We start from the raw sequence: 9,272 nt of genomic DNA, 5'->3' as shown, positions 1-9,272 counted from the left end.
TTTAACATCGGTTTTTTACAGAAAACCGATGTTAACGAATGTGTTATTGTTGACAGTTAACATCGGTTTTTTTAAAAAACCGATGTTAACGAATGTGTTATTATTGAATTTTAACATCGGTTTTTTACAGAAAACCGATGTTAACCCACGTTAACATCGGTTTTTATAAAAAACCGATGTTGTTTTCAGGAATTTTTTTTATATAATGTCTTTGTTTTTACAAAAAACCAAAATTTAACCTGTAAATTTAAAATCAGACCACACAGCACACAACATATATCATTTGCATTCAGTTTTCAAATAGATTTTAGCAAAAAACTAGCTATCAACAAAGGTTGTTCAATGTTAAGATGAAACAACAATTGTAAAAAATATAATGCAAAGTACGTAAACTAATTTATTAACCTAAAGTTACATAGTTGCCTAACATCCTATGTTTGATTTCTAACTTTTAGATAATATTGTGCCCACTGTATGCGAAGTGCCTTAAATCTCTCTGCTTCCAATGGTCTAACTTCATTAAAATACTGCATGATGAAATAAAAAAATAAATTAATAATGTAATAACAATTATAAAAAAACCAAATTTGTTTGTAATAAACAATTACCGTCTCCCAATTATTCCTGAAAGATCCTAAGATTATGGTGGACATCCAGTGCATCACGTAGTAGCCACATTCAGTGATTCCTTTTTGTCTATTACACTAAATACATAATGAAATTTGGATATTAATTAAACGTTAACTACAATTAGTGTACACACACATAAAATATATATAAGTAGAACTTTTATTTAAATCACGTACCTTAACAACAATCCACCTAGCAGCAGCCTTGAATTTCGGTTGTGGAGTATCATCAAGTCCTTTCAAAGCACTAGTGTTGAATATAAGGAACATTAAAATATTGATGTTGTTGAGTTATGCCAATGAAAATGTATTGAAAACAATACTGACCTGTTAATTATTCCCTTAAGGTAGTTGTCTGGCCTGTTATGCAAAGAACAAAACCAGACAACTAGGTTTTCCTTAGGTAGAATGACGACCATTTGCCAGTGTCCACTGCAGTAGAGACGAATATAGTTTATTGTAGTAGTATAGATTATTTAAATTCAATTATTGTGTTTGACTTATATTAGTGGAAACAATGTACTCTATATTAGTGGAAACAATGTACTCTATATTAGTGGCAAAATCAGCATATTAATCAAATCGTTAGAAGAACAAACATAACCATAATTCAAAAAATAATGAGAAAATAGAATTACAATTATTAGTACACCAAACAGCAAATACTACTAAATCACCACACCAGCATTAATTAAATGTAATCATTAACAATAAAATCCCTTGAACTTGGAACTCCATCTTAATTAACCAATTTCATACACATTACTTGACTCACGTTTTTTCAGCTCTAGTTAAAGTAACGCATATAAAATCAAATCAAGAGTTTAACGACAGGAAAGTAGCAGCTCCAAGTTCAATTGTATGTGTAGTGTGCACGCGCGCGTACAAAGCTATAGGATTCAGTTAAGTTTAATTACGGTTTCAACTTAAAAGACGCGTATGCGGCATCTAAAACATTTCAAGAGCTCATAAAACCAAACAATTGAAAATTCGACATCAAAATATTTAGTCAGAAAGTATCAAGAAAGAAAACCTAGTGTTTCAAATCCCGATAGGAATAAGCAAAACACTTTACCGTGTCGCGCGAAAGTGTCGATAACTTTTGATTTCACGTGCTAGCGAAATGTGAAGATGGAGAAATTGCGACCTCCTTCTAGTAAATCGTTGGATACAGATGAACACGGGTTTCAAAAGCGCATTACTGCGAGCTGCTACGCATGGACACCGGAAACCCTAAGACCATTGAAGAAGGAGGGAGAAGACGATAGAGGGAAGCAATGTGGTCACACACAGAAATGCCATTCTATTTCAAGTTTAACATTAAAACGCAGCGTTGAGCACTTTCACGCGTTTTTGTCTTTTTTTTTTTTTTTACCTTTTTCTAGTGGAAACAATGTACTAAATAAAAAATTATTATATTTTTTATATTTCAGTAAATATAAAAAACTGGTAAAACAGTGATTAAAAAATCGGTTTCAGAATTTCCTATTAGTAATTGGTTAAATTCTTGTAAAGTCATTAGTAATTTTTTTATCTGAAAAAATTACTTTATTCCAAGAGTCTATCTTTATTTATTTTTTAATGATAAATTAAAAATTCTAAGGGGAAGGAATGATATTTCTGTTTCCAAATTCTTTAATGAGCAATCATGTCATTCTGCTGTCTAGACCAAATTCTTTAATGAGCAATCACTTTATCCTTTTAAATTTTATAGTTTTTAATTTTTTATTACCATTTTTAGAAAAACTTATATAATTTTTTATTTGATATCAGTTTTGTAAAAAAAGTCACATACCTTAACTAAAAGATCCCACAAATCACTATTTTCTTTAAAGTAGAAAATCCTTTCTCAATTTACGTTTTAAGCTTCATTTTATGTTAGGCTAACATTGAATTGGTGCTCATAGAATATTAATTAAAAAATTTAAAAAAAAATTATTATATAAATCACAAGAGATTATAAATACTTATCAGTATAATTTTTATTTAATATTATTGAATACTACTACCAGTATAATTTTTATTTAATTTTATTATAAATACTTATCAATCAGTTGTTTTTAAGTGTATTTTCGGTTTAGCATCTCCTAATGTAAAATCCACGATTGCAGTGAAACTGTTAACTGATTTTATTTTTTTTTAATTTTTAACCAATTGACGTGGTATTTTATGTTCTTTAACGTTTTTTTCTAAAATATGTATCTTTTTAACGGCATGTATTTAATATTATGCAAGAATCATATCTTAAATTAATTTTTAGAATTTTTTTATAAATAACAATGATTTTATATTTATTCTGAAATATGTCCATTGAAATAAATTATTTTATCGGTCATAGAGATCTGACTAAACAATTATTTTTTTTTGTCTTTTCTTGGTTGAATAGTTATTATATATTTTTATGTTTAATTTTTACGAATAAAAAAAATTAATCAATCCGACCCTACACTTACTTGGATAGTAGTCACACACTACATTTGGACATTTGCAGTAGATCGATCTTTGACAAAAAAAAGTTACGCAAGATTTTAATTTCTATAAAGAAACCATATAATTTTTTTATATCATTCATTAGTTAAAATTTATTATTACTACAATTTTTAGGATAACTAACATGAAAAAAAATTGTACATAATAATTTATTATTAAATATTAGTGTAAAAAATTAAATTATTAACATATACTATTTACTCTTTTTTTTAGTAGCATCCACTATTTACTCTTAACACAATGCATTTGGTAATAACCAAAATATTAAATTTTACGTCCATTTGTATGTTGGTCATTTAAGCAGTGAAGAAAAAACTTTGCTTAATCAAATAACAAAAAATATGGCGAAATCTGATCAAATTTTGTTGATTAAATAATAATAAAATTAAATTTACGAAATTCATTTTAAAAATTTAGTTTAATTTTTAAATGTTTACCTTTTGAATTTATAATTGTTTCTTAATTATTATATATTTTTAATTAAAATATAATTAATAACGCAATATATGATTTTTTTAAAATATATAAAAATTAAAAAAAAATTTATATTAACATCGGTTTTTTGGAAAACCGATGTTAACATATCATACGTTAACATCGGTTTTTCAAAAACCGATGTTAACTAATGATGTTAACATCGGTTTTCCAAAAAACCGATGTTAACGTGTATGCATTAACATCGGTTTTTTGGAAAACCGATGTTAACATATTATACGTTAACATCGGTTTTTGAAAAATCGATGTTAACAAATGATGTTAACATCGGTTTTCCAAAAAACCGATGTTAACATCATTAGTTAACATCGGTTTTTTGGAAAACCGATGTTAAGAATGATACTTTATTTACAAATATGCCACCGCGTTTAACTTAACATCGGTTTTGTAAAAAACCGATGTTAATAAGCCGATGTTAAAACTACTTTTTGTAATAGTGAATGGAGTCCTTTGCTCCTTGAAGATCAATGACAGCGGAATGAAGAAGGAGGAAAGGTGATTGGAGACGTCTCTTCAAGGAGAAGATGAGTCAAGAATAAGTTCACCATCATAGGAAGTCATGGATAAGAGCTTGAAGGTAGGAGAAGATGAGTGGGAGGAGAGGGAGAGAAGGGTCAAAAAATTTATGCTTCAAATGAGGTCTGAACTTTGAAGTATAATTTCTCAAATGATCAAAGTTGAAAAAATACACACACAAGGCCTCTATTTATAGCCTAAGTGTCACACAAAATTGAAGGGAAATTTGAATTTCTATTCAAATTTCACTTGAATTTGAATTTGAATTTATGGAGCCAAAAATTTCACTAATTATGATTAGTGAATTTCAGCTATGGTTCAGCCTACTAATCCAAGACCAAGTCCAAGATTCTCCACTAAGTGTGCTTAGGTGTCATGAGGCATGTAAAACATAAAGGACATGCACAAAGTGTGACTATATGATGTGACAATGGGGTGTAGCAAGCAAATGATCACCTCCTCCTTAGGCTGATCCAAAATTTAATTGGATTGGACTTCTCTCAATTTAATTAAATTGTTCTCCCAACACAAACATCAAATAGTGCATTTAATGCATGTGAAATTATAAAACTACCCCTAATACAAAAACTAGTCTAGGTGCCCTAAAATACAAGAGCTGAAAAATTCAACATTACTAGGGTAAATTTAATATGTACAAGGCTCTAAATACAAGGCTCAAAAATATCGAAACCCTAATTTAATATGTACACAGATAAGTAGACTTATACCTAGCCCATGGGTCTAAAATCTATCATAAGGCTCATGAGAACCCTAGGGCCTTGTCCTACATCTTTGGCCCAATTTTCTTGGAGTCTTCTATCCAATGCTCTTGGGGGTAGGATTGCATCAGTTTAATAAATGAATTTCTTAGTCCCTGAAGTTTAAATTTTAATTCTCAAAAGGTCCTTGTAGTTAATTTTTTTTAACTCTGTTAGTTAAAGAATTTTAACGATAAAGACCTTTTGGTAATTAAAATATATACTTTAGGAACTAAAAAATCTACTTATAAACTATAAGGATTAAAAGAGATAAATTTAAAAATTATAAGAACTAAATGAATAATTAAACCTATTTTGTGATTGAAAACTAAAATCTATTAAAATGTTATGTATCATTTCTTAACTGTTTGGAATTTCATTTTGAAGTTTGGGAACATGTATACGAGTAAGGATATCATGGACAACTTTTTTTTTTTTTGAAAAAAAGGATAACATGAAAGATAAAGTAATGTATCGAATAACATAACAGAAAAAAAAGTGAATAATTTTATATAATATTTGGGTATAAATTAAAAAACATGAAGCTTTAACTTGGAATCATATCAGCAATGAATCTTCCACCTGTTCCTAGCTTATTTCAAACAGCATGTCAGGACCACCCACTCCAAACCAAAGTGGACAAGTGGAAGTTGATTTCTCCCAACGAACACTGATTAATTCAAAAAGTCGACAAATCAGCTTGGCATCGAAGACAAGCATCATCGAGTTGTACCTGTGTTCGGCCAATTCGAGTCGATTAAGAATGCTATATTCGTGTTATGATTACGTGTTTCGACACAGTGAGCGAGTTTCGCGGCAACATATAGTAGTAGGGCACTATTCAACCGTCCAATTAAACACATTACACAACGTAATTTAATCCTACCAATTTGTACAAAAATTGATACATGGGCCCTAGCACCTAAAATTGTACTACCAATGCTACATGGGATTGTTTAATCTCTAGCTAACAATGCTATGTAATTATTTAATTCTTCTGCTATATGTCAACGTGTGATCCAAGCTTTGGTCCAGTGATGTTGCAGGCCCTACATAACTACCAAGACTAGCTAGCTCTAATATATATATATATATATATATATATATATATATATATATGCAGAGCAGTCTATTGACTATTGCTTGTCCTTTCGCTCCTTCTGGACGCAAATGTTAGAATCGTATATTGGTGGGGCTGAAACATATGAAACTGTGGTGTGGGTTGTACAATTTTGACATTGTGCCGCGAGGAACACACCTTCACAAATCGCAATCACAATGCTTGATTAATTAGCCATAAGCTAGCAGTGATCAATGAGCGGCTCTTAAAATAAAGTTAAATTGCAAATCTATTAATTATGTATGAAAAAAAATCTCGTTAAAGATGGTCGATCGACTAAGTTTTCAATCAAATATCAGTTATCAATAAAATTAATTGATACTTCAAACTAACAATATAATAATCTAAAACAATTGGAAATCTACTCTCTTCATATAAAGAAGTTTTTGGGCAATGGGATCAAGTGATCTTCAGTAGGAAATACAGACAAAAGCAAATATTGTTCAATCCAATTGATAAGGATATGATTTAAGTATAATTAAAGATGTGAAGGTTTTGTTGGGAAATAACATGCACGTAAATCTATATGCATTTTAGGCAGATTTCGTGGGATCTGTCTGATAAATTCTAGAATCCAATTAACTAAAACTTTTTTTTTAAAAAAAAAAAATACAGATACTAATACTAGTAGCGCCAAAACTGAGGCATGCACTCAGACAAAACCGAGTGACAGTGTTGCCCGTTGATTATGATGGGTTGAGTGAACAGGTAATTTGGCTGGGAACATGTTCACATGCACATGGGACGGTGGGGGCTGAGGGGCTCCCCTTAGGTCTCTCTCTCTCTCTAAGAATTTTCAAGGATAGCTTTGTTTGCTTATCTATCCATATCTGTGATGATTCTAGGCATATGGAAGCTTTGGACACAGACCAAGTTAAGTTCCCAAGTGGAAGCAAATCAGGTTACATTTGAGAGGAATCCTTGTACATATGAAGTTTTTTTTTCTTCAAAATTTTGCAGCTTTCATAATCCTGAAGATTGGAAAAGATTTTGTTTTAGATGGTTCTTCTTGGAAGCACTAGCACCCCTCTCATTTTAGTGGGTGTCACTATCTCAAACCGGTTGGAGTGAAGGCATCCCTTCCACTTCGGCCCCACCCAACTCATCGTGCTTTGATTGGACCACAAGCCATTCTCAAATCTATAATACGTGCGCACCCTGCACAGTGAGTGAGTCACTTCCGGTTCTCCTATGTATTTCCTAATTTTATATATGTTTGATTTTCTCCTTCTTCTATGTTACCATTTAATGAAGAAACGTTTGAATTTATTCTGTTGATGATGAGAGAATTGTTTGAATTTTCGTTTTGAAAGTTTTAAATCATAATTTAACTAAAAAAATTGACTTTTTTGGAAGTGATTATTCTAACTACAATCTGAGTATTGTAACTTTTATTTTATATAAGTAATTGTTCATGCTAGAGGATGCACAAAAACCCTTAAAAACACATTATACATATTTATTATAAATATTATTATTACTACTGTTATTTAAATTATTTAACTATTATAATAATTATTACATATTTAATAATTATAAAAAAAAGAGTGTGAAAGGAAAGGAGTCAACAAGCAAGGGGAAATATACAATAATTAAGTCATGCATCAAGAGGTCCTATTCTTACGATAATGCTAATACAAGGCAATCAACTCAGTTCTAGCACATATACACAACGGGTTTAGCTAAACATGGTGAAATAGCATATGAAAGAATCAGAGATGATGATGGATGATGTTGATTCCATTTTCTTGAAGATCCTCTTCAACAGTTTACTTTCTCAACGGTGAAAATAGAGAAATCTCAGAGAGAAAATAAGTTGCGGAGTGAGAAGTTGTCTCTCAATGCTTTCTGAAGCTTTGTAAAATGGCTTTTATATATAGTAGCTAGACTGGGCTCAAAAGCTTACAAGAATTAGTTACAATGCACAACTACTTAGTCATCAACTTCCAACACTGGCCAAATGTCTCATGTCATACTAGAAGTATCTGGGAAGACTTAAAATTAGAAGCCATTATAGTGTCTCAGACAATGAATACCCAATAAAAATCTCACGACTCAGTGTTTCATCTAGTGTGGATTCCTTTCCAGTATCTTTAAACATTTCTTAGTGTTGGATCTTGCATAAGAACTAATTATTCGCATGTCACATCGTGTGAAAAAATCTCGCTTCCTTCAATAGAACATGTGATGTCATTTTTAGCATTTCAGATGTTAAAATCACTTACAAGTGTTTTGCTTTATTTTCTACGAAAATGAAAGGAACTCCTCACGAAAAACATATTAAAAATGTGTATTTGGTTCTAAATATTTGTAAAATATTAAAGTAATTTGATAATTATCTCAAGAAATCATTATTATTACTTCAAAAAAAATCATTATTATTATTATTGTAAAATATATTTTTGGTTCATAATGACTTTAGTCTTTACCTTTTTAAAATCATGATTTTGATCACTACATATTTGATCAAAATTTATCTTTGTCCCTAAATTTTTAAAAACTATGCTTTTGTCCTTGATATCACATGGAAGTCATTGGCACCATGTCAGTAAAAATGTTAACAGAATTAGGGTGAAAGATCAAATTACCTATTTTAAAAAATTCGAGACTTAAATCAATGAAAAAAAAACTTAACTAAAATGAAATTTGGTAAATTTTTTAAGGACCAAAAACATATTTAATCTTAAAAAAATATTTAATCTCAACAAATTATTTATTAATTAATTTCTCAATTTATATATTTAAAACACTCTTTATTAATATTCTTTTATTTTATTAAAAATGAGAAAATATAAATCTATTTCTTTTGACCTGCAGGTAATGGGAAGAATTTCATTAGGGATGTAGCCTCCAAACCATTTTAATAGCTACTTGGGATCTTGGAGATGTCTAATTCAAGCACTTTAGATGTCATTTGGGGTGGTTGGAAGTTTCTGATTTTTATTTGCAAATCTAATTTTTAAAACAAAATCTGATAGACAAAAATAGAATTGAATTGATTTTTAACTCAATTTCAAAATAATTTTATATTTATTATCAAAATCATTTTTTTTAAAATTTGATTTAGTTTTAAAAAACACATTCTAACCACCACCACTAGCACCATCACCCCCGCTCCTGTCACCATCACCACACCAACATCGTTGCCGTGTCCACCACATCCCCCAACACCACCATTCCACCGTTACTACTACCACCATTTCATTACCTCCATCGTTGTTGTTATTATCGTTGCCATTATTCTACCTCACCACCAATCATAAT

The 9,272-nt window shown here is 30.1% G+C and overlaps 1 long non-coding RNA gene across 1 annotated transcript; it reads right to left on the bottom strand.

Annotated features, from left to right (window-relative positions):
* Positions 1 to 265: 265 nt before the first annotated feature.
* LOC114408170 lies at positions 266 to 662 on the bottom strand. Its single transcript, XR_003665838.1, has 2 exons — positions 609 to 662; positions 266 to 527 (listed from the first exon to the last, which is right to left on the bottom strand). It is a non-coding gene; the product is annotated as an uncharacterized LOC114408170 (long non-coding RNA).
* Between the last annotated feature and the right edge of the window lie 8,610 nt (positions 663 to 9,272).

Source organism: Glycine soja, chromosome 4 (assembly GCF_004193775.1).
Source record: "Glycine soja cultivar W05 chromosome 4, ASM419377v2, whole genome shotgun sequence".
NCBI classification, from domain to species: domain Eukaryota; kingdom Viridiplantae; phylum Streptophyta; class Magnoliopsida; order Fabales; family Fabaceae; genus Glycine; species Glycine soja.
Note: the sequence above shows the minus strand (reverse complement) of the source record. Positions and strands in the feature narration are given on the sequence as shown.